The sequence below is a fragment of the Ochlerotatus camptorhynchus genome, unplaced genomic scaffold (assembly GCF_037179485.1).
Source record: "Ochlerotatus camptorhynchus isolate MF236.1 unplaced genomic scaffold, CSIRO-AGI_Acam_v1.1 ptg000401l, whole genome shotgun sequence".
NCBI classification, from domain to species: Eukaryota; Metazoa; Arthropoda; class Insecta; order Diptera; family Culicidae; genus Ochlerotatus; species Ochlerotatus camptorhynchus.
This window is the reverse complement of record NW_027040887.1, coordinates 1,140,545-1,167,475: the sequence shown is the minus strand read 5'-3', so window position 1 is coordinate 1,167,475 and position 26,931 is coordinate 1,140,545.

Here is a 26,931-nt window from a genome sequence, read left to right as displayed (position 1 = left end):
GTATATTACGAACTGTACTGCGAACAACACCGAGTTTGTTGGCCACAGCTACGTCCGAAAGTCCTGAATTTGCTTTGAAAGCCTTCCGGACTGCATACCTAACTAATAATAACCAAAGATTTAAATAAAGTAAAGGAGAAAAATATAGGGGAAATGTTGGCTTCGGCAAAACCTTAACCTATTATCGTCAGAGGGGTAAACAAAGTCCAAGAGCACTAAAATTTGTCCAATAGATGCTATCAAACACAATGTATCCACATACCAAAATCGAGCTCTCAAGGACGTTGTTTACCCCCCTGACGATAATAGGTTAAGGTATATCCGAAGCCAACATTTCCCCTATTCAAATATCTAAGAATGAAAGTATCTCAAAGGTTTGGTAGTCATCATAATGAAGTAATGCAATTGGGTTGTTAGCGGAATGCTTAATTAAAACAGCAAAAAAAAAGGTTATCTTCCATTTAATTCCACTTAATTAATTTGAGTATCCATGACATCTCCTTTGAGCAGATCCATCTTAGTGAACAGGTCAAATACCTAGGAGTTATTTTGGACGCCAAGTTGAATTGGAATGCTCAGCTTGATTATGTGATTAACAAAGCAACCAGTGCCCTGTGGGCATGCTACAAATCTATTGGAAGAAAGTGGGGTTTGAAACCAAAAATGACAATGTGGATTTAAACATCAATAATCCATCCGAAAGTAGCGTATGCTTCGTTAGTGCGGTGGAGGCTACTGCAAAAGAGGCTACTGCACAGAGGAAACTAGCAAAACTTCAACGTCTAGCATGCATTGCAATAACGGGTGCGATGCATAGCACCCCATCAAAAGCATTGGAAGCAATCCTCAATCTGCTGCCCTTGCTGATGTGATGTGATGGTGATGGCTGTTTGGTATTTTGAAGTTTTCAGCGGTAAATCAGTCAATTATTCATAAGCTTTTCTCTCATAGGATCTGTTCACAAATTGCATGTAACCAAACATAACACATTTACAAGTACCGCCCCTTTCCCAGGTGTAACGCGTTGTAATGCAACTTTTTAATTGCTATCATACTATTTATGCCTTTTATTTAGGATACAATGGGTAAACCAGTATTGAGCAGTTCCACACCAAATGACGAATTGATCAGATTGGACCTTCTGCGGTTTGCATGAAACTTTGCAAAATTGTTTGGTATGGGCAATCATTCATATTTCTAAGATGAACATTTCAAAAGGTTCTATATGCATTAGAGTGATGCAAAATTTGAAATTTTCGCTCCACAATACTTAAACGATTCCAAATCTGATCCTGACTAACCTCTCAAAATTTGAACCCATTTGGTGAGAAACTGAGATGGCACAAACCATTTGAAGTTTGTATGGGAATTACTATGGTAAAACCAAGATTTTTGTTCGTGTCGATCTAATAATTCACCATATCGGTCTGATTCAAAAGCTTTTAACTGTACTTGTACGAAACTTTCCCAGCTACAACTTTGCTCAAGACCACTTTTTGAGTAAATGCAAGGGTCGAAAGTTATCAATGGTTAAATGCGCTGATGTCTAATGATCATGCTCAATCAACTGCTCAGCAGGCAACATTGGTGTTTCTGGGGCGTTGAATAGGACACAAAAATCATGGCTACTATGTCACACTGCAAAATACAGTGTTGCCTACAGAGCAGCTGCTTGATCATGTCATAAGTTTACCAATCTCTTAAATAATTAATAACTTTTTCCTGTCTCGTTTTACATAGAAACAATTTTCAGCAAAGTTGTAGCTGAGAAAATTTTCTATAAGAATAGCTGTCGAACTGTTTCGCAGCTCAATATGGAAAAAAGACTAGAAGGCAATGAACAAAAAGTTTAGATTTCCCTTAGTAATTTACATGTAAACTTCAAATGGCTTGTGCGAAGTCTGTTTCTAACCAAATGAGTTGTAACTTTGGGAGGCTAATCAGGACCCGATTTGAAACCATTTAAGCACTGTGGAGCGAACAAGTCAAAATTTGCATCAGTCTAATGAACATGAGCAAGTAGAAGCGGAAAGAAGTGCTCTAAGGCTCAAAAGATCTAAAAACAGTCATGCCAGGTGATCTTGTTGGAGGACCAGTGATGAGTATGAATGGAGACTGGATGAAACCAGAGGACAACTATGAAATTCCCTTCAACGTATGTGAAACGACACGTTTGGATTGGGAAGCTGGTGGTCCTAACGTTCGTCAAGGCTCAATCATATTTTTTCACAGATGGTTCAAAAATTGGAATACGAACAGGTGCAGGAATCTTTGGCCATAGGACAAATATTTCAGTTGCGATGGGACATTTTCAAACAGTGTTTCAATCTGAAATTATTATATAGTGAACCAGCGCCAAATGTACATCAAAGATCGTCTTGGAATGTATTCTCTCCCTTCGGCAACAGTGCCAACGGAACTCAGTAAACTTATATTGGGTACCAGTACATTGTGGCATTGAAGGGAATGAAAGGGCAGACGACCTAGCAAAGTTAGGTTCCAATTCACAGTTTTTGGCCCAGAACCATACTGTGGAATATCATACTGTACGGTAAAAATGGAACTCAAATGCTGAGAAGAGCAATTGGGCCAATTGGAACTGTCACAAACATCAGTCGAAAAGATTTATAACTTTTAATAACATACACCAAAAAGCTCTTAGAGCTCAATAAGAGAGCTCTTAGTATATACACTGGCCTAGTAACTGGGCACTGTCCTAGTAGATATCACATGAAGAACATTGGTCGAGTTCAGAGTGATATCTGTTATTTCTGTAATTTGGAACGTGAAACCTCGGAACATCTGCTCTGCAGTTGTGGTGCATTACACAAGCGTAAATCTAAATTTCTTGGAAGTATTAGCTTACAACTTAGTGAAATTTGGTCTGCATATCCTGGAAAGGTATTTGGTTTTATAATCCATATTATACCAGACTGGGAAAAGATGTGTTCAGGCAATAAGCCATCCACTCTTTAGTGCTCGGTTTGCATGATACAAACAGCAAATAGGGTACCAAAGAGGGTACTCCCCTCCCCAAAAAAAATAAAATTAAAAACATCTCCTTTACTTTACTTAAATCTTTGGTTATTATTAGTTAGTTAGATTCCGATTCTACACGTTGTGCTTTCATTTTTATACCTGTGATCTTGACATTTTTACCTAAGGGATGAGGTTTTTGATAGGTTTTTGATAAGTCTTTAGTGGGAATGACACTGATGAAGACTGCACATTGTAGTCGAAATATGTCTCCTATAGTTCATTGAATGTATTGTTGTGTATCATAATATTGAATGGAAGAACCGTGCTTCAATCAAAGGTCCATCCCGAAGTTCAAAATGTTGTTTGGTGAGCAGAGCCGATGTATAGCACGCCTCACTTAAGAACGAATACGTATTTGTGGAAGTCCAGCTTGAGCTCTTTTGCGCTCTTTGGATTTGACATCATTGCTCTTTAAATGTGAGGAACGAATGAGCATCTATACGGCATAATCTGAGTTCGAGGAGTTAAGAGAAGCCTGGTTGCAAAAACTGAAAGGCATTGCATATCATTTCTTGGGCCAGTTGCTTAAATGAAAGAGGTTGTAATGTACTGAATAAAATTTCAAGCTTTTAGCTTATCAAAGAAGTTTTTAGAGTAGGTATCATTGATTCCAATCTCAACTCAATCTTCTGATCTAGGATTCAGAGTAGGAGTTGGATTAATTCATCGATTCCTTATCTGACCCCTCATTAAGCTTAATTCCGTCTGGCTCCATCTCCGAATCAACAGCCTTGGTTTACTGTAAGGCAACCACAATGTTTCTCGTATCCAAGGGATACTAAACTTTCAAAAGGTTCCTCTTTATTTGATTTATTGTGTGTTACGAAATAAATCAATAACAGCGTTGAGTTTTGGGCTATAGGAGAAACGGCTCTAATGTTGGCCTTTGGATCTAAGATTGGGCCCATGGCTAAAAATCTGCTAATTATCAATTCTATCTAGATGAACGCGTCATGGGGATGGTACTTATGGATATTTTTGGTTGGTATTGAAAATTTAGTCGATTGCTGAACTTATGTATGGGCCCAAATTAGGGGCATTAAGGCCCTATCACCTTAGCTTTTTTTTATGAATTAAAATCGATGTTGTCACATAAAATCGAAATAATTCATGAAGGAAAAAAAATGCGCCTATGTGAAGTGATTCGAATTCGAAATATGCTAGCCCCTCGATCCTTTCGTCCAATCCTCGAAGGTCCTACCATGTGAATGCCGTCCATATTACCATATGGGTAGCGGCAAACTTCCATAATGTACCCGGGCAACCAAATCCCCATCCAGAGGGCAGCCAAACTTTGCTACCTACCGAAAAAAGAAAACACCACCTCACCGTTCGAATTCAAACGCCCAGGGGGTGAGGAAACGGCTGAGCTGCCTGGTAATGAGCCTCACTATCGCAGTACATACCCCGAAAAAATTACGTATTCATAAATGGGGTGTAGCATTATTTAAATGGATAAATAATCGTGCATTTATCGCACAAGTAGTAAACTTCCTTTCACAAGCAACCTGCTGCTGTTTCTTAGCACTGCTGCACAATCTGCGATAAGCTTGGCTTCCCAATCCATCTTGGCCCTAGTTGGAACGGAGCGAGTGAAGGCTCCGCCAAACAAGACGAATCGATGTGATGTATGGCTGTGTACAGTGAACCTTACCTTTTCTTTTCTCCCTGCAGCTGGAACATCAAGCGAAACGTGATTTATGCTGAAATTACATCTAAATTTTTCACTGTTCCCGGCAATCATTCATAAATTATTAATGCCCAAGCGCTTGGGGATCAGCTCCTGCTGTAGCTCCGCCACCCGCCATCGTGACATGACACAAACGGTTCAAATTTGTTACACGACTTTCAGAGAGTGTAAGAGTCGAAATGGAGTAGCAGCCAGATTAAAATGTTCAGCTCATCACTCACAATCCCGGGACAAACGATTGATCGTCGTCGTCGGTCAAACATTAATAGTCCAACTTCATTCATTGCTTCTTTTTTAAAAAGAAAAAAAAAGAGCGATGAATGGAAATGTTGAAGAAGAGCACAACCAAAGAGAATTTCACGCTTGACCTTTTTCCCAACAAAAGCAAACAGTCCACTTCTGGAGTGGAAGGTGACAAAGTGTTTCTGTTGACAGTTATAAATTTGTATTTAAACACTCTACTAAATATCCTTCTGGATCCCAATTGTGTCAACCGTGCTTTGGTGCCAGAGTCGTAGGACGTATTAGCACCTGAGCTATTAATTCTGATCTGCTGCCGCGGCCGCCGTCGAGTCAGATTTCCAAAAATGGAGAACAGGTAGAAGAACAAAATGCGATACTGGCAGGGGGTAAACAAGAAGCAAGATCAAAGGTCGACACATTTCCAAGCTAGGATGAAGAGGATCATCCTTTAGATACGTTGGGATGAACGAAAAGACAAGAGATAAGGGTTGTAAGCCAATTACATCTTTGTTGACTTCGTGCTTTGTTTCGGTGACAGGAAACAAAAAAAAAAAAACGATCAAATTAGATGAACTCCGATAGCGTGGCTCGTCGTGAACTGTGAAGGAGGAGGAAGTCATCGATTAAGAATGTTGATCTAGTTTATTTTCTGGATGGAAATAAATTGGTAGCGAAGCGTTTTTCACCTGTCGCAAGGTCGTGCAGGTGGGTGTCAATCACGCCTTTTTTGTTCTGGGAGGAAGTCAGCTGCAGAACGTGTGCTTGGAATCTGCGCCAGGGATGCCAAAAATACATAATAATCTGTATTTATACAGATTTTTTAGCAGTTTATAAACCAAGAATCTGTATATACAGATATACAGATTTTAGGATTGGGTCAAAGTATATACAAATATTTTGAGGTATGTCTTTAATTCAGCTAAATGTTTGCGTTAGTCTTACTTTCATTTTACCGTAACCTTGCCTCGAGAGTGTAGAACTCAATGAACTGGATGAACGGGTTGAAGTAATCGGGCACACACAACTGCATGACAGCACTGTACGTACATGCAATTACCTACGCCACAAATTTCATGTAGTTATGTACGTTGTTTTTTTGGATTACTAATCTAGAATGATCTTATGGCGGTAACCACCAACTGATATTATCCTCGGTTTAAATCCCGATAACGAATGTTGGGTTGATTTGGTATCGACGGTGCTATTAACCAATTCAATCTTAAGCAAACATTTGGCAGTTTTTTCAAACAGGAACGGTATTAAAAGAAAATCCAAGTTGAAGCTTGCCGCTATTGATGCGAAATGCCACTTTTATGACCGATACCGCACTTCCTACACTTCTTAGTTCATTTTGGAGCAAAATACGCATTATTAAAACTATACAGATCGAAGAAGAAAAACAGATGAAAAGATTTTTAAAAGCAAAAATACAGATTTTCTTTTGGCAACCCTGATCTGCGCTCTCTTGCTTTGAAGGGTTGCCCCTCACCTAGATCAGTCGGTAAAGTTGCAGCTACAAAGCAAGACTATGCTCGAGGTAGCTGGGTTCGACTCCTGGTCCGGTCTAGGAATTTTTCAGGTTGGAAAATTTCTGGATTTCCCTGGGCATAGAGAAGGATTGTACTTGCCTCACAATGTAATAATGGTACAGGCATCGAAAAGACTCAATTAATAACTGTGGAAGTGCAAATAGGACACTACGTTGAGAGCTAACTAACTAATATCTACACGAATTAAACCATGACAATAGAGATTAAATATGAGTTGTCTCAGGCTAAGGTTTCGAGCTAGGGTGGGGCGAAAAAAAATTTCTATGGAATGCCATTTTACCGAACGCCATTTCATCGAAAGCTTTTGTGTTGCTGACTTTAGGGAGAAAGTTGCCCCCCTGCCCCCCTTTGGCTACGCTTATGGGCTAGTGCCATAACTGGTACACTTGCCCTATGTATTGCCGCTCTTGCCGGATTCCTATATTACTAATCCCAGTGGATTCCTATAGTGCGGTCAATCCGGCATTAACGAAGACACGTACCATATGGGATTTGAGCTAAGTGGAAGCAAACACTGATTGTACGGCAATTTGAAGAAAGGTTGCAAATACTCATTTCAGTTAAAACAATGTTTGTGTTTTAATTATGAAATAATTAGATACTATGATAATATTTTGAATTGGTAAGATGCAAGAAGAGGTTGCAAAGAATGTGTTTGACATATTAAACCTTCATTCAAAGTGTTTTTTTTGTGTTACTTCATACGCGAAGTTAACGATTTTCAGAGTTGGTTGGAAATGCTAACATGAAGCTTTAGTGTGATGATTTATTAGCTAGAGAATGATCTTTAGAAGAGGGTAGGTGGATAGTTCCGTTAGAGTACGGCAGTATGAAAATTGAATAGAAGTTAAAAATGAGCGAAGGGCCATTAATGCGACAGTTTTTGAAGATAGACGCACATTTTTGCCTAACCCGTACGATGTACGCGGGGACTTGAAGTATGTCTCCAAGTCCACAGGCAAAAATGTGCGTCCCTCTTTTTGCTCATAAACTGACTGCGGCTGTGGAATAGTTCTATCTTCAAAAACTGTCGCATTAATGGCCCTTCGCTCATTTTCAACTTCTATTCAATTTTCATACTGCCGTACTCTAACGGAACTATCCACCTACCCTCTTCTAAAGATCATTCTCTAGCTAATAAATCATCACACTAAAGCTTCATGTTAGCATTTCCAACCAACTCTGATATTAAACCTGTTTATTTCACTTCATGAGAGTCACAATCAGCGATTTTTCACACACTCACTCAGCGATCAGCAAATCACTGATTGTGGCTCATAGAAAGCAAAATTTACATGTTTAATGTTTCAAACACATACTTTGTAACCTCTTCTTGTAAGTTACAAGTAACACATGTCATCATACCATCTTTTGGTTTTATTATTCCGAAAAACATTATTTTAGCTGAAATGAGTATTTGCAAGCTTGATTTGAAAAGATAACTTCCTGATGTCTTTGGAGAAGTTGTTAAGCAGATAGTTGGCCAGCTTTTGGGAAGAGATTTTTTCCGGGAGGACACAAGTCTGGTCCTGTGGAAGATCCGGAACATCCGTAAAAGTGGTCAATTCATGAAACTGATCATAGAGCTCCGCGGTTTTTTTCGAAACCATCCATAGACATCTTATCACAATAAGTTTGAAAGAATGACCAGCAATTCCAATTTTGATTCCATTTGTTCAGTTACGGATACTGATTTGAAAATAACCGATCATGAGACCTTAGTGATTAATGTCTTAGACCATGTTAACGAAAACGATAATTTTTTTTTAAATTGAAGTGCTGGAGGAAATATTCGAAGCAAGCTGTTTCGAATCTTGTTGAGAGGAACGTGGATTTTCCATTTGCGACCGGTAACTTAGATGAATCTACAGCTGTCCTTAATAACGCCTTGAAAACGTGTACTAAACAACTAGTTGAGCAAAAGTTTGTTTCTTTGAAGAACTCGAACAGCTGGTACAATTTGGATCTTTTGCGTCTTAAACGGAAAAGGGGCAAATGGTACAAAAAGTTTTGTAGATCTAATAATGACAATCATTGGACTAGGTACACAATCGCGCGTAATTAGTATTCACAATCGATAAAGAAAATTCGTTGTGAATATGTTCAAAGGAAGATTAATCAGCATCAAAAAAACAGCAAAGAGATATGGAAAATTTTGAAATCTTTATTTAAACCTAGTAATTGCAAACCGCGGTCCGTAACTTCTAATGGCTAATCAGAACAGTCAGAACAAATTATTGCAGCTAAGTTTAATGATTATTTTGTGGACAGTGTTTCATTGATTAACCAATCCATTGAATTGGTCGATGAACCTGACGAAATAAAACGGCCAGTTAAAAGTAGTTGTAGATTTGAAGTTTTTCACCCAATTACATTAGATGAACTTAGAGTTATTTGTTTTTCATTAGGAAAATCTACTGGAGTAGATAATGTTAATGCTAGAGTTATTCAAAAATTGCTTTCATGTCATTGGCCACATCTTGCTGGACCTTATTAATGAATCATTACAAACAAAACAGGGACCACAAATTTGGAAGGAATCCTTGGTGGTCTCTATTCAAAAAGTTGCTGAAACGATTAAAGCCGAAGAGTTTTGTCCCATCAACATGTTGCACACATGAGAGAAAATTTTAGAACTTGTTGTTAAAGGCCAGCTGTTTGAGTATTTAAATAAAAATAGTTTGTTGATACCAGAACAATCGGGATATAGGGTAGGTCATTATTGTGAAACCGCGTTGAATTTGGTATATGCGAAGTGGAAAAATAACTAGGATTGTAAAGATACGATTGTTGCTGTTTTTTGGATCTTAAACGCGCTATTGAAACAATTTATAAGCCCTTATTGTTAAGTACAATCAAGCGCTTTGGAATTACGAGTACTGCATATAAATGGTTTGAAAGCTATTTGCCTGACAGAACTCAACGGACTGTTTTTAATGATTCTGTTTGCAGTTCCGTGGGAAATAACCTTGGAGTGCCCCAGGGAAGTGTATTAGGGCCCCTGTTATTTATTATGTATATTAATGACTTGCGACGTGTTTAACGGGTTTGCGACGTTAATCTTTTTGCAGATGATACTGTGTTATTCATTGCAGCTAAGGATTAAGATGATGCCGTTTTACACTTGAATGAAGATTTGCGTTCTCTAAGTAGATGGTTGAAGTATAAACAGTTAAAATTGAATTCAAGTGAAACTAAACTTGTGTTAATTTCGCGGAATCGAGTAAATAAGAACGTCTCTGTTGTAATTGATGATGAGACTTTTGATCACGTTCGGGAAATTAAATATCTTGGCGTGATTATTGATGACAAACTTAAGTTCAACTCTCACATTGACAATGTCATCAAAAAAACTGCCAAGAATTATGGAATTCTATGTCGACTGAAAAACGATTTAACTATTGCCAGTCAAATACAGCTATACAAATTAATCATCTCTCCTCATCTTGACTTTTGCCCTTCCATTTTATTTCTGGCCAATGCAACACAAATATCGAGATTACAGCGCTTGCAGAGTAAAATAATGCGTTTGATTTTGAGATGCAATAGATTCACTTCCTCAACTTTGATGCTAGACTCCTTACAATGGTTGTCGGTGAAGCAAAGAATTGTATATTTGACTATGGTGTTCTTTTTTAAAGCAGTTAGGGGCTATCCATAAACTACGTAGACAGTTTAGGGGGGGGGGGGGGGTTGGCAATTATCCACGGTCCATACAAATTTTAATAATTTTGTATGGACAATTGTCTACGCAGGGGGAGGGGGGGGTCAAGAATCCCAAAAAATTGTCTACGTAGTTTATGAACAGGCCCTTAATGGTTTGCTGCCTCGATATATGTGTGATCGAATTGAAAGAGGAAGTGACTATCATAGATATAATACTTGAAACGCGGATGAAATAAGAACACCACATTTCTTGACTTGTGCTTCACAGAATTCATTATTTTTTAAAGGAATAAATGTTTTCAATTCGATGCCTAGACATATAAAACGTTCAGCAACACTCACAGAAGTTAAAAGACACTGCATTTCATACGTTAAATCTGTCTTCTGAAAGTTATCCAGTGATTTTTTTTTAAGAATTGACAAATTATGTATCTTGACAAAGTTATTTTTAATGGATTATTTTGTATTGATAGCTGTATTTTGTAACCAAACTTGGAAGCAGGAGTGCAAGTGATTTTGATCGATTGTCTTCATCGACTTTCTGTCTTGTTAATAACTCGACGGCAAACGTCATCATCATCATCTTTCAAAGGCTTTAAGCCTGTACTACCATCGGCCCTTTTCAGGGTCACCAAGATTTTCCAAAAGAGTTAAATTAAATTAGTGAAATGTCTCAACTAAAATTCATAATAAAAGGTTCTTTTCAGGGCAATCATAGTTACACGAAAAATTATAAGCAGAGAGAACCCCGCTCCAATTCATAATCCTACACAAAACACAAGCTCCTGCTGCAGTTAACAAATAACATTTATTATATAAGGCCACGTAGTCCTACATCACCATTGCGCACAGCCCCATAGGGCTGTCATTTGTAGTTTTATTTTTTCAAAAATCACTTTTTCAATATTTTTTTTTAAATTCATAACTTTTGAACAGCTTATTTCTTTTTTCCTTGATTTGTTTTCCGTCGATCTTGTCTTTCGTGCTGAGGATCAATGCTACCGACGCCAGGAAGGCAGCTCGCACACCTGGACCCTACCTATCGACCCATCAACTCATGAACCGGGAACCAACGACTTTACTTCTCCCGAAGGAAGGTGTGATCAGAGATGTTATGCCTCAGAACATCCCGGCGGCGCCGAACCCAGGCCTGCCGGGGTGAGAGGTAATTGCGCTTACCACTACACCACCGGCACTGCTAACTGCTTATTTGATTTCAAAAGCCAAATATCAAATCAAAATTAATTATAAATACTTTTTAGGAAAAATATAATAAAAAGGGAATGGCTCTAATGTTGGCCTACGGATCTAAGATAGGACCTATCGCTAAAAATCTGCTATTTATCAGTTTTATCTAGATGAACACGTCATTGGGATGATACTAATGGATATTTTTGGTCACTATTGAAAATTTAGTCGATTATTGAATTTATGTATGGGCCCAAATTAGGGGCATCCAGGCCGACATTACATTTCCCCTATTTAAAAAAATGGATTTTGTTTGGGAAAACATTCATTGTATATGTTTTTAAATATATAGTAGACAATATTTTTTATATTTTCCATGTATATTTAGACTTTTTACATAACATATCATAAATCAGTGATTTGCTTTTTTTTCGTTTTTGAGATATTTTTCTTTAAGCTATCCACGCAATACTCCTATGAACTAGAGTATCATACGTCTCACCATTGATACATTATTATTATTATTATTTAGCTTTATTAAGGAGGCTTTCAGCCTTGGGCTGGTTCACCTCCAATGACCATTGATACATATCAAAAATAGTCACATAAATATTCTATACCTATGTGCTATGTTCTAGTCGCATAGGAGTATTGAGCGAAACCCCTATGTAGGCATGAGAGAAATATATAAATAATTAAATATGAATTCAAATACAAATTATATTAAAAATATCATCTATAAATAATTATACATAAATATAAATACAAATAATAATAAATATATATATAATAATAATCAGCAAACAAATAACAAAATAAAGTGAGAAATACCAATTCAGTTCTAGTAGATTTTATAGCAAATTAAAAATATGTAAAAGATTTAAGTTTACTCCCTTTTGAAAAGTCGAAAATAAATTGGTTAAAATGCTTTTCAATTTCGAAGCAGATACTAAAAAAATATTTCTGAGATCTCAGCAAGCCGTTGTAAAAAAAAAATAGAAAATAGCATCAGTTTTCAAACTATTGTAGTAACGAGTGGATCGAAAACAGCGAACAAAATGAAGAGAGGCGAAAAATCTGGCACCCTAAACTTAATAACTTCAAAAAATATAACTTAAAAACGTAAAAAAAAACACATTGTTATGTTGAGTAAAAAAGCCAATTTTTTTAAGAAAAAATAATATATAAAACATTTTGCACCCTCTGTCTTAAAACCATGAAAACCAATGTTTTTCAATACAATATCCCAATGTTTAATATCATTGTAATTTTCTTAAAAACATGTTTTATTACATTTTATTTGATATTTGATCTTTGAAATCTGTCCAACGGTTCTTAAGTTAAGATTTTTTGAAACGCCATTAAAAACAATTTTAGACCACTTTAACATGGGAATGGTCACCCAAATGATAAAATAAAAAAAAAATAATTCCGGTCTAATACTTTGCGATAAGGAACAAAAATATAAATTTTGTACGAAATTCTTAGAACTAACTAGAAGTATATCGTTTTCCTACGGAAAAGTTGAATAGGCATGGAAATGTAGGACCTGTTATATTTTCCAATTTTGTGGAAAAAGTTCCATTGAATATTTTTATTGAGGCTACGGTTCAAGATTTGCCTCCAGGGTTAGATGGTTAGGGAAAAGATCAAATTAAAAGACCTAGAGTTGAATCTGCTTTGGAATCGGTAGTCACTAAGCTTCTTAGTTAGGCATCTTCAGAACCAAAATTATTCTACATATTTGACAACACGACTTCCACGGAGTTCAAAATTTATTCCCAGACCAACACATCTCCCATAACCGTAATTAGACACTCCAAAACGACGAAAACACGAAACACACCCCACCCAGTCAAACATCATACTGCCTCCGCACGCCACAAAACCGTCAAAATAGTTTAATGAAGCTACCTACTAATTAGGCCGCGGTGGCAGTAATTATACTACCCCCCTTCCCACCCCTCTCTAATTGATCTTTGTCTCTTCCATCGGCAACCGGCCGGATCGGTGTGTGAGCTGGGGCCCCGAAGGTTAGTTAAATTTTTCAAACTCTACCTCTGCTCAGGTCCGGCTTGCGCCTTGGACGGGTTCGTCACAACCGTTTGTCACTTATCTACTTACATAGGGAGTAGAATAGCACCAGCAGCATGTCACTCTTTGTCCGCGTTGTACGACGCAAATTGGCCACCAGCTGACCGCTCCAGGGTTGGCAGCCATTTTTGTTGACGCAATTAGCCACCGGAGAGGCCTATTTGAAATGCGCGCCCTGTGACTAGGTGACGGTTGGCCATCGTGGGCATGCTTCGTGACTGGAATCGATAATTGGATGTGGGACGGCAGCGGTGCGGTGGCTTGGGGGATGTCCGTGCTGGAGGAATTTGTGTGTCAATTGAAAGAGGTTGGCTTATAAGCGATGAATACCAGATGATTAGTAGATGGTGCCGGAATGCCTTGAATTATTACGCACATATTTTTTTAGATACCATCTTCCTCCTTTTCAGGATCAGAGCTAAATGAAAAATGACTTTACCCTCGAGAAGTCAACGGAAAAAAATTCCAAAAACGTGAGCGCGATAAGCTGCTCGTTGCTGCCGTTGGTGCCTTTGAACTTCACTAGCCCACCGCACCGCTACCTCCAACGTGTGATGAGATTGATGTCTCATCGCGGGGTGACATATCGATTGCAATTAATATCAGGTCTTGTGTGTATCGTCACCTTTCTTTCAATAAAAAGCGAGGGAAAAACGAGAGGCAGCAGCTCAATCAAGTCAACGCGTAAGAACATCATAGTCACCCATCGAATGGGTAGCTTTCATGGATTTTATCCGGTCTTTTTTTTTTGCTTTATTGCGAGCTCGTCTTTGAATGAAGACGTCGTCATCGTTGTCGCCGAGACAGGCCAGGCAGGTAGACCTGGAAGATCTGGATTTAATTATATCGTATTTGCCGGCTTGAGCGGATGAATGCCCGACTATGTTCCGTACTTGGTCACCTTTTATGGAAGGGTCGATTTATAGATACAAGTGAATGCAGTCTAAGAAGCCATGAACAAGCTTTATTAATTGATTTCAATTAATTACGCATTAGTCACCGGCTATAACGAGCGACTTCTAGAAAATTCCAGAAGAATTAAAATTCCCAGAACGATCACAGCAAAACTCTAGCCGAATCGAATATTCGTGACTCCATCGGGCTACCGTTTGCCCTCTCGAATCAATTTCCACCATTTTTCGCAGAAACCGATCGCCTTCGGCTTTCGATCGCCGCCGACACAAAACTACTCATTAACCGGCCATTTTGACCTCAATTAGTCGCACCGGCAAGCCAATCTCCGTCGCAGGGTGGAATCAATCAGGGTTCGATCGGCGCCATCATCATCCGTCATCGGATGGCAAATTATATCGCAGCAGAGAAAACCCGTTCGGTCGTTCCTTCGAAGGTAACCAACCGTATAATTTTAATCCTCCCTCTCCTTTGCTGTTGCTCATCGTCTGCCTCTATGGTGGCATCCAGCATCCGTGTGCAACTCACTGACCCATGGGTACAATTTTCTGCAAATGCTGCATCCATCATACAAAGATACAGGATCCGGTCCCCGTAGCGCTACAGCAGCGGTTTCACAGTTGCAAAGCTGAGGAGAGGAGCCCTATTTAGCAGTGGGAATCGCACGCCCGTTTGGACTATATAGAATTGCCTCTCGCTACGGATAACATGCAGATAATTGCAATTGGCTACCGTTTTTAGCGCTGCCGCTCTGGTGAGGTTCATTGAGAGCTCTCGTCCCTACTAATAGTGGATGAAATTGAGTGGGATTCCAGAGAAAAAAGCGGATTTAGAACCACTGCTCGATGAGTGATAACTTAGTCATTAGGATTTTTTTGTGATTAAGCTGTTTCTGCTCCACCAAAGACAGGTAAGAGAAGGTTCCTTGGTCAAAATTCTTGTGTTGTTATTTTTAGTTTTGTTTTTTTTTCTTATAAAAATTGTCACACAACAGATGATATAAATACTTGGGTTGTTTAAAATATCAATTTTGCTAGACACGTGCTCAATAGGATGGTTCTTTTAAATAAAAAGTAAGAGGTTGTATCCAAGACACGACCGTAGATTTGACGTAGGAATACGAATGGTAGTTTTAATGTCACAGCAAAAGTATAATAGGGGAAATGGCTCTAATGTTAGCCCATGGATCTAAGATTGGGCTCTTCGTTAAAAATCTGCTATTTATCAATTTTATCTAGATGAACGCGTCATTGGGACGGTACTAATGGATATTTTTGGTCGCTATTGAAAATTTAGTCGATTGCTGAATTTATGTATGGGCCCAAACTAGGGGCATTTAGGCCGACATTACATCCCTTTCCCATGTATAATAAATTGATTTCTTACCTGTGAAAAAACTCGAAAGGTTGAAATTCTGAAGCAATTTGAGAGTTCTGCTTTTGAGATGCTCTGTCGGTGTCCATGTTATACAATCCAATCTTCTTACTTGAACTCTTTATTTAACTCTTTTGTCAGTCAAATGCTGCAACATGGCTATATCGACAATCTCGCAAACAATTTCTTAAATATCACTTACTTCGCTTTGAAAAGATTGAACGGCCCATTAATTTGGTATTCGGAAATGAAATATACGTCCTTATTCTGCGAGTCACGTGACTCTCTGTCACCGGTGAGGTGACAATTGTCACCTCGTGTGAGGTGACTCTCCATGTAAATCAAATGGAGAGTCACCTCACACGAGGTGACTATTGTCACCTCACAGGTGAGAGAGAGTCACGTGACTCGCAGAATAGGGGGGATAGTGTAAACGTCCCTAACTTCGGTCTAATATGAAGCCTTCAATTACATTTTATGTCATATCTTGTTTAATAATTGATCTGCAAACGATATTTTACTGGCAAAACGCAAATTTAGATATTCTTATTATTTAGATATTAATTAAACACGACGGAAAATTGTAAAACTCACTTTTTTAACATGAAAACTATCCAGATACGTGGATGATATGTCGGTCTACTGAACTCAAATTGGGTCTATTAATGGATGCAACTTCGTCCTATCGAAGATGAACCTCTATCTACAAAGGTATACCATGTGAAATCGCGCTTCTATTTAACTCCTTTTCATTCACACGTAACCACATTGTTGACGCCACTTACACGTCTCGCGTAAGAACTGATGAGGAAGAAAGAGACAGTGTTTTCTTTCCGGTTGATCCAAATAACATAAACCACGATGCTTTTAGAATCAACATAAAAATCACGACCACACATAAGACGAACTGTCAAGTCAAGTCTAGAGTAACATGTGAAATGAGCCAATGTTTCAAATGTAAACATTGATTTTAAACGTCAATTTCTCACGGATTAAGACTCATTCAGACAAACCAACAGCAGCATCTGGTAGAGTAAATTTGCTCTATCATATGGTGTATTTAGTTTGCGAGGACGTGTTGTGATTCATGAGCAATCGACGTTTACAGTCATTATTTACATTCGGCTCATAGGACATTATCACATGTTGCTCTAGAAGTAATAGTCCTAAGTATAGTCGCTTTATTCATATTCTGGTGGATAGAATCTCGGGAACTAATTGAACTGTCAAATAGCGGAACCTATCGAACAAATCACGACCAACAACAGAAAAGAGCACATCAACTATTGCGAACAAAATTTAGGAAACCCTTTTCTCGTGACTCAAGGCTTGCAAACTAACAGCATCTTAGTGCAATATTTAGAAAAAGGAGACTCTGAACATCTGCTATGTTGTATGTATGTATGCATGTACAGCAATCTTCAATAAGAGGCGTATTTTTCTGGATAACTGGATTTTTCTGGAGCTGACAGAACCTCCTTGATATTTGGAATTCAGTTCCCAGCCAAGTAGAGCAATTCTTTGTTACCCGCTTCTTAAAAGCCGTGGATGAAGCATCTGGAGCCGCAGCAGTGCAACTGGATTTGGTTCAGCTGAAAGTATATGAACGAAATTTGGAGAGCCACTATCAAGAATACTGCGACTTTCATCGTCAAGTCGTAGCGCTCGTCAATCAGGATGAAACCTACATCATTTTCGAAGCTCAATACAACGGAGCGTGTTCTGATCGAATCGCTTATACAATCGATGACCGCTCCTACCGCTGCAAATACCATCCGAACAACCCAGCTTGATGAAGTTCCCCGTATTATCGTGCAGCAGCAACCACTAAAGGCTCCCATTCCTGTCGTGACCGGACCGAGGTTTCCAGCCTCGGACACGGCTACACGAATCTCGGCTGCTAAGCTTCCACTGCTACTGCTGCTATTCCTATTGCTATTCCTGTTACTGTTCCTGCTGCTGCTGCTGCTGTTCCTGTTGCTGCTGCTGTTCTTGCTGCTGCTGCTGCTCGTCCGTCGCCTTCAACGTTCGTCACAAGAATGCCTTCTGCGAGTTCGCAAAAGCAGTTTATTATTATCTTTATTTTAGTTTAACTTGGACGATTACCATATAAATTTTTACTAAGTGATTTAATTGCTTTCTTCATCTTTAGGTATGGGCAAAATTCAAAATTTGTTTTATAGAATTAGTCCTAGACTTAGTACACGGTCGACCACCTTGGTGGGATTGGTTTGTTTTGTTTTTAGAATTTGAAGAGAAACTACTTAATACTACTATTTACAGCTTAAAACTAACCTACTCTACTATATACACTTAACCTACTATGTACAAATTGCTTATTAAAGCATGTTCAGAAAGATTGCATTTTTGAATAAATTTAGTTGTCATATCATCAATTTTGGAATCTACTTTGGGAATTTCTGCCCCTTGATGGAGGTCTGCTATTCTTGTGTCGAATGGACGATCTAGGATCATCCTCAACACTCTATTCTGTGCAACCTGGATTTTGTTCCTGTGGGCCTGAGCGCACGATTCCCACACCGGGGCGGCATAGAAGATCGCGGGGGCTATGATCTGTTTGTAAACAGCCAGTTTGTTTTGCCTTGAGAGGCGGGATCTGCGGCAAATGAGCGGATACAAACACCTAACCAAGGCGGAGCACTTAACTAGGGTTTTCTCTATGTGCGAGCGGAACAGGAGCTTCTCATCGAACAACATCCCGAGATAAGTAACATCAGTGGACCACTCGACCCTTGTACCATCCATTATTACGGTACAGGAGGGAGACGGTTTAAGTTTTAATGATTGTCTGTGAAGGAACATGATCGCTTGGGTTTTCGAGGCGTTGATTTTGATTTTCCACGTGGTGGCATAATCAGTAAAGGTGTCAAGGCATCGTTGGAGCTTGTTCGTAATTTCACGAGGCATCCTACCCTTGACGGCTATCGCGGTGTCATCTGCAAACAGAAAGAACACGCAACCGTCTCCTAGAGGAGGGATGTCCGACGTGTAGATGCTGTAAAGCAGTGGTCCCAGCAGACTCCCTTGCGGAACACCTGCTGGGATCGGAAATTGTCCCGAAAGGGAACTATTCAACGACACCCTGAACGACCTTTGCTGGAGATAGTTACGGGTGATTTTCACAAGGTATGGTGGAAAGTTGGAGTTACAAAGCTTGTATATAAGTCCGTCGTGCCAGACATTGTCAAACGCCTTTTCGACGTCTAACAAGGCCATGGCTGTGGACTTGGATACAGCTTTGTTACTCCGGATGTTATTCATCACCCGCACTAGCTGATGATTGGTGGAATGCCCCTTACGGAACCCGAACTGTTCCGGAAGAAGAATGTCATGTTCCTCCACAAACTTGTTTAGTCGGCTGAGGATCAATTTTTCGAACAACTTGCTCAGCGCTGAGAGCAGGCTAATCGGTCTGTAGCTTGACGGTAGTGAAGGGTCTTTCCCAGGTTTGCGGATCGGGATGATTTTTGCCACCTTCCAGATGCTTGGAAAGTAGTGCAGCTCCAAGCATCTGTTGAGGATGGCAGCCAGCAGCGAGTGCACCCTCGCGCTGAGATTTTTCAACTCTAGGTTGAATATTCCGTCAAACCCGGGAGCCTTCATGTTCGTACTGTGTTTCAGCGCTGAGCAAATTTGTTCCTCTGTAATCCGTTCTTCTGGAGGGACGGCACAAGGGGAGGCATCTAACGTCTGGACGCACTGCACAACCTGGTTCTCGAGTGGACTTGGGATTGTAGAGCCAAGCAAATGCGACTGGGCAATGTGCTCCCCAATTGCATTGGCCTTCTCTTCGTTGGTGATAAGCCGTTCGTCATTGACTCTAAGTGGTGGAATGGGCTTGGGGTGAGACTTCAGCACCTTGGCAACCTTCCAGAATGGTCTGGAACGGTCGTCCAGGTTCTGAACGAGCCGCCCGAAACTCTCGTTCCGGATTGAGACCATTCTGGAAGCGATCTGCCGATTCAGATCGACCATTTCGTATTTACGCTGCAGATCCCCAGTCCGCTGAAACTGGCGTCTACGAACATTTCTGAGCCGAATCAAGAGTTTGGTGTGGGAATCAATTGCTTGAAACTTACCCCTCACAGGAACTCGTCGAACGCACTCTTCGTCAGCCACGGATATGGCTTGATGGAGACCCTCCAGGGCCCGGTCGATGTCATCCACTGTGTCGAGCGGTGGGTTGTCGTCGATGTGGCGGTCGACCACGCGTCGAAACTGGACCCAGTTGACTCGATGGTAGTCCTTCCGCTGGCACGGTGCAGGGGCCACGTTGTAGCCCAGCTCGGTCAGCACCGGTTGGTGGTCCGAACTCAGGTCGTTGACGGCAACCGGCTTGGCTAATCTGGTGTTTGCCAAGAACAGGTCCAGCGTCGATGGGTTGCCCGTCGGTGATGTGAAGGTTGGTTCGTCCGGAAATCAGACGGAATAGAGACCATGCTGGGAATGGTCGAATAGCAGGCGGCCGTTCTGGTTCTGCTGGTAGTTCCGCCAGGCCTCGTGCCGGGCGTTCAGGTCCCCTCCGATTACAAAGCGGGCATTGGTGTGGGTTATGATGGCAAGGTCGTTCTTGAACTGCTGTGCTGTACCATTGCTAACGGTACATTGCCGGGGGCAGTAGACAACGATGAACCGGACGTTTCCGGTCGATGTTTCCACCTCAACGCCGACGGCCTCGATGATGGAAGTGCGGTAGTGGGGTAGGGTGCAGTACTTGATGCCTTTCTTGATGATGACCGCGACACCGCCCCCCCTGGAGCTGGTGCGATCAAGCCGGACAATGCTGTGGTCGGGCAGCCAGAAGCTGTCACCGGTCTTGAGGTGGGTCTCGGTGAGAAGGCCCACGTCGATGTCATGCTTGCGGAGGAAGTCTGCAAGCTCAATGTTTTTCGCCCCTACGGAGCGAGCGTTCCAGTTGGCGATCTTTATGGGTTCACGGTCCATAATTAGCGACGAAGGAGATGATAGCTTGGAGCTGTTGTGTTCTTGTTGCGCAGGTGCGCTTGATGAGGTGGGCCTTCTCACCGGTCTTGAGGTGGGTCTCGGTGAGAAGGCCCACGTCGATGTCGTGCTTGCGGAGGAAGTCTGCAAGCTCAATGTTTTTCGCCCCTACGGAGCGAGCGTTCCAGTTGGCGATCTTTATGGGTTCACGGTCCATAATTAGCGACGAAGGAGATGATAGCTTGGAGCTGTTGTGTTCTTGTTGCGCAGGTGCGCTTGATGATGATGGCCTGGGCCAACAGTGTGACGATCTCATCCGTTGACAGCGGAGAATCGTCTGTAGCTTCACCGGTTGTACCGGCCAATCCCGGAGCAGGGGGATCCGTCGATGGCCCGGAGGCTTGACCGGGTACTGCAGCGGCAGCCAACTGTTGGTTGAGCGGGAGCGGCGGCAACACTGGAATTGGCCGTGATTGGACCGGTGATAACGGAGGAAAGTTCTGCGCGTTGTTTTCTGGAACCTTCTTGCGACCGGGCTGGCTGTTGGACGAGGCCTTCTTCCGGATCTCGGCGTATTCGGCCCGCTTCGGACAGGCCTTACTCGTGGCCTTGTGGGCGGCACCGCAGTTGGCGCATGTGGGAGTGGCTTCCTCGATGCTGTCGCAGTTGTCGATCTTGTGGTTTTTGCCGCATTTGATGCAGCGGCTGGCCATGCGGCAATTCCTGGTGCCGTGCCCGAACAATAGGCAGTTCGAGCACTGAGTGACGCCACGGTGGGTGGGTTTATACCGCTCCCACTTCACTACGATGTGGAACAGTGTGCGTGTCGTCTGGAGATCCTTCACGGTTGTGGAGTTCTTCTCCAGATGGACCAGGTAGAGCTGGTCACGATACTTGATGGCCTTGCTGCGGGTCATCTTGTGGACTTCGACCGGCTTGAGGCCGTTCGCCTTAATCTCGTCCATTAAGGTGGTGGTGTCCATGTCGTGGAGCCCGCGCAGCACCACTTTCAGCGGCTTGGTGGCCTCGATGTCGTGGGAGAAGTACTCCAGCTTCATTCTGTCCAAGAGGGCCTGAACTGCGTTGAAGTGTTTTTCGGCCGGGACCATCAGTTTGTAGCCTTCCGTGCACCGTTGAATGGTGCAGCGAAGGCCCTGCTTAATGTAGAAATCCAGCTGCTCCCATAGCCCGGGAGGGAAGCCCTTCACATAGAAGGGTGGCAACTTAACTTTTTTCGGCACCGTCTCAGGGTCCGACTGCGGCTGCGCTCCGTTCTGCAGGGCGGAGAACGGATTGTTGCTCAGCAGCTTTTTTGCTGCTGATACGGTGGCGCTGCTGTCTTCAGGTCTGGGTCGTTTAGTTCCGGGAGGCCCCGGCTGCGGGTCCGCAACGCCTGTCGGGATGGGCAATGGGGTTTTCTTCTGCTTCTTCTGGGCTGGCTCGGTGGTCGCGCCGTCTCCTGGGAGAGTCTGTTTTCCCGGTAAACCGGCACTCGCGTTACCGCGCGATTTCTTACCCATGCCTTCTGCGAGCTTAGTTAGCCCATATTTATACCAAAAGAATGTTCCCTATTTTACACAGTACTGCTAGCTGTCTCGGGATTTGTCCTCACAAAGCAATGATAGTTAGATTTTATTCACATTCACGCTAATTTGGGTTTACTCAAATTACGCGTTCCATTAATGACTTAATTTTCATTCATTTTTTTAATCATTATTATTTTACACCAACTCTATACACCACAATTCCTACCTTCGATGGAAAACCCGAGAGCTGGCCGCGCTTCAAGGCCATGTTTCTCGACGTGATGCAAACGTCAATCGACTCCAACGCCATCAAGCGTTACCATCTCGACAAAGCGTTGATTGGCAATGCCGCAGGGGTTATCGATACCTGTACTCTGAACGAAAACAACTACACCCGTGCATGGAACCTGCTTGAAGAGCGGTTTGAGGACAAGCGCCCAATCATAGATACTCACATTCTGGGTATGCTACACCTGAAGAAGATTACCAGAGAAAGTTTCAAGGGCCTCCGTGAATTGATCGATGATGTGTCACGTTACATCGATGGACTAACCCTGAGGAGGATGAAACTAATGTTCTGCCCGACAACAACTCAGCAGCACGAGACTCCTTGAACTGTATCTTAGAGTCAACGCACTACTGGGCAAACTGGAGGGGCTACGCGGACGAAAAGGCACTCAAGCTTTAAATTTAACTGAAACACAGCGCGGATCAATTTAAACACTGTATTTTCTCCAATTAAACGATAGTGTGGATTGTGTGGTGTTGTGTTCGATTTTCTTGGCACATACCCTTGATGACGATGGCGACTACAACGACTGCAGAGCAGCGAGCGCTCGCTGTGGTTCCGGAATGATCCTTAAAGGCCGATCTTGTCAGCAAGATGGCGGTACCACCGCTCGGTGAAATTCCGGTACAATTCCGACAATGGCAGACGAAGCGAGGCTGACCGAACGTCGGCTGTAGTGCGACGGCGGACGAAGCCGGTCGACGACGGCAAAGCCGCCTTCTGTCGAACCGGGAAGGGGGGAGAACGATGTCCTTTACGTTTAGGTCAAGGTAACTAAATGTCACCTAGACCGTAGTGTGCAATTGCGGTCCTTGACGCGCCAACCAGAAAACCATTTGATTGGTTGAAAAGAAAGGTTCTGAATCACCAGAATTGGTGATTTACACTTCACCTTGATTCACTACTCGCACTGTATTCTGTTAAAGTGTATTTCACAGACACTTCTGGTCTACACGCTCGCCTGAGATAAAGTGAACGATGGCCGTTCTCTAAGCATCGCAGAACCCTTCAGCTCATCACCCGTGACTCCGTGTCACCATTTTGCCGCGGCCATGCGCGCGTTATTCAGCAGTCAGCCGTTAAGCATGGCCGTATCGTCTGCCCAGTGGGTTTCACCGCAAGTGTTACACACATTTATTTGAATGCTCGATCACATGGTGCATATTTAAAATATTGTATTGGACCTTTGTAACAGAACGGTTACAAGGATGACCGGAATGTCAGAACTTTTCGTCGTGAATCTTGTGGTGACATCATTGCACATCAAAATTCGCATGGAGTGGGAAGCAACGGTACCTCACAAGGAAACACCAACCTACCAAGCAACGGTGGATTTCCTGAAGAAGCACTGCTCAATCCTGGAGCGGTGTGAAGATTCGTCGATGAAGCCTTCCGTGTTGAAGCCATCATTTCCTGCCAAGAGCCCTACAAGCATACTGAAGTCCTGTGCTGTCACCGAGAAAGCGGAACCGACCTGCGATGTGTGTGGCAACGGAGGCCACCCAAACTTCAGATGCTAAGCCTAAGAGAGCTAAAGCTTTGTTTTAACTGTTTGCGGAAAGGCCACAGAAGTAGTGTGTGTAGATCCTTGTCCAACTGTTTTTTATGCAAAGGTCGACACCACACCCTTCTCCACTCTGATCAATCGATCGTTACTAACCTGAACACCGAATCCGATGAGTCGGATTGCAAATCCCTACCTAATACTAACCCAATACAGTCCACTGGTGCAATCTATTCCACTTGTTCTAAAAATTATCATCCACCTCTGAACAACAGCCTGTTGATGACAGCGACGGTTCATGCTTTGGATGCCGATGGGAAGCTGCAGCCGCGTCGTGTTTTCCTAGATAGTGGTTCACAGGTACATCTAGTTTCTCGTTGTTTTTTCAAGTCCTTGAATTTCAACGAAAGTTGAGGCTGTTGGAGCCAACGATCAAAGATCACCCATATTTGAAGTGGTGAAACTTCAAATCCGTTTTCGCTTTTCTGAATTCCATGAGCAGTTGGAGTGTCTCGTTACCGATCGAGTCCGGCAGTTCCCATCGACATCAAGGCATGGAATCTACCGTCTGGAATTCCCCTTGCTGATCATACTTTCCACATCCCTGGAGAAGTAGATTTGCTCATCGGAATTGAACTATTCTTGAAACTGTTGATGCCAGGGCAAATCACAATTACTGAAAACCTGCCAATCCGCCAGGAGACTCGTCTCGGATGGGTAGTCGCTGGAGCGATTAGACCAACTAATCCAGCTCGAGAACAGCAACACTGTTACACAGTAGGTGTTCAGTCGTTCACAAATCCTTTTGAAAAACCTTGTTCCCCGAACGAAGTTTATTCCTCCACTTATCTAAGAAAAAAATCCGCTTACTCTTTTGATCTAGTTCCTCGTCCAACCAGAAATTGTGCCAACATTTCTCTGACCGTTGATACTCTAACCAAACAACAATTCAAACCAAGTCAAGCTACCGATTTAAAAATCTCCTTCATGTTGCAAAATCACTACCAAGGCAACAGAACAGTTCTACCCCAGTTGATATTCCTCTAGCTCCAACTCTGTCATTTGGTAAAACCTTATTACCTAAAACTGTTCGTCTACCTTGTAATCCAGTACCATCTGAAGATCTGAATTTAACCAAACCCAATCAACCCACAATCAATGTTCCCTTGATGAAGCCATTTACCCTTGGATATTATCTTGCCACTAACTGTTTTGTCATTCGTGCAAAATCTCATAGTCCAGATAAGCATCTGCTAAATCCGGTACTGTCCAGATTTTCTACCAAACCTAGTTTTCGCCCGGCGAGAGAATGTTCGCGCACGAGGCGAACGTTTTGTGTGATTTTCTTGTATTTATTCTTATTAGTGCTGATTAGATTGATCCCCGTTTTCCGTCTCATATTATTTGGTAAAGTCCCATCCATTAACCGCGAGCCGACCGCGGGTAATCGGTCGCCCCACTAACAACAACCCTGTTCCACTTCAACACACGCACTACCGAAAGTGAGCATGTTGGCGCAAGCTTTGGCTCCTCCCACTAGTAGCATTTCCTATTGTAGCATAGCAGCGAGGAGAAGAAGAAGAATAAGAAGAAAAATTGAGCATATAAATGTAGCCACCTTTCGCGCAAAGCTTAGTTTCCTTTTTCAATTTAAAAAAAAACCAATTCCACAGAGGTAATCATTCATTGCTAGACCGTCTAGCAGTATAGTTCGTTCGTTTGTTGGCTTCGCTTTCGAGTTTTTTCTAGTTCGTTTTATTGTTACGTTTACGTCGTGGAAGTGACGTCATCGACAGGCGCATTGGCAAGTCTAATTGCACTACTAGTTACTTCTGCATCAGAGGGCCCTAGCAAGAAGGCCCAAACGGACGCCAGCGCTGCTTTGGATGACGCAGCTAATCGGCTGCTACAGAGCAACCAATTCTCGGTGCTCGGAGTTGAAAGTGGCGGTGGTTACCTCGCTGAAATTGCCAAAAAGGAGCGGATTCCCCCACTCTTTACCCCGATGAAGGACGTCGCCCAGCTTAGCGATGAGCTGGCAAAACGCAAATTGTTCCCGCGATTCAAATTCTGTAGCGTTGGAACAAAGATCATGTGCTCCAGCCTACAGCAGTACAAGTCGGTCGGTGACCTTCTGAAGAACAGCACAGTGGAGTTTTACACTCACTATTTGCCTTCGATGAAACCATTGAAAGTTGTTTTACGAGGTCTGCCGTCGTACGAAGCGGCTACCGTAAAAGATGAACTGATGATGCTCGGATTGAAACCGGATTGAAGGGCTCCACCGTTCTTACTGCGCTCAAGAGCAACATACGTGACCTGTTTCAGATCATTATCGACAGGGAATACTACAAGCCGCAACACCGTGATGTGACCCAATGCACAAGTTGCCTCTTCTTCGGCCATGGCATGAAGAACTGTCATATGAAACCACGCTGCGACAAGTGTGCTATGGCCCACTCGACAATGCCCTGTGCTCAAGCTGATGACACCGGCCCGAAGTGCGTGAATTGTGGCGGAACTCACCGTGCCACTACTCGGGACTGCCCCAAGCGAACGGAATTCATCACCATGAGGAAGAAGGTGGCTACTAGCAACCAGCCAGACCGGCATCGAAATAAACGTGCACCATCACCCATCACGGACGAACAATACCCGGCAATTCATCCTCGTCGTCTGGTCCCAAATCTTCCACCGCTACCTCTCAACAACAGTCAACGAGCCGCCCCCTCAGCTCAGCATCGCCTTACTGCTGCTGCAGCTCTGCCAAATCAAGCTTCAGCCTCGGCGCCTGGACTATCGTATGCTCGTGTTGCCTCAGGTGACTCAATTGACGAATCTCCGTTAACATCAGAGGAACTAGTAACGCTGGTTGCAGAGGTGATCGTCATTCT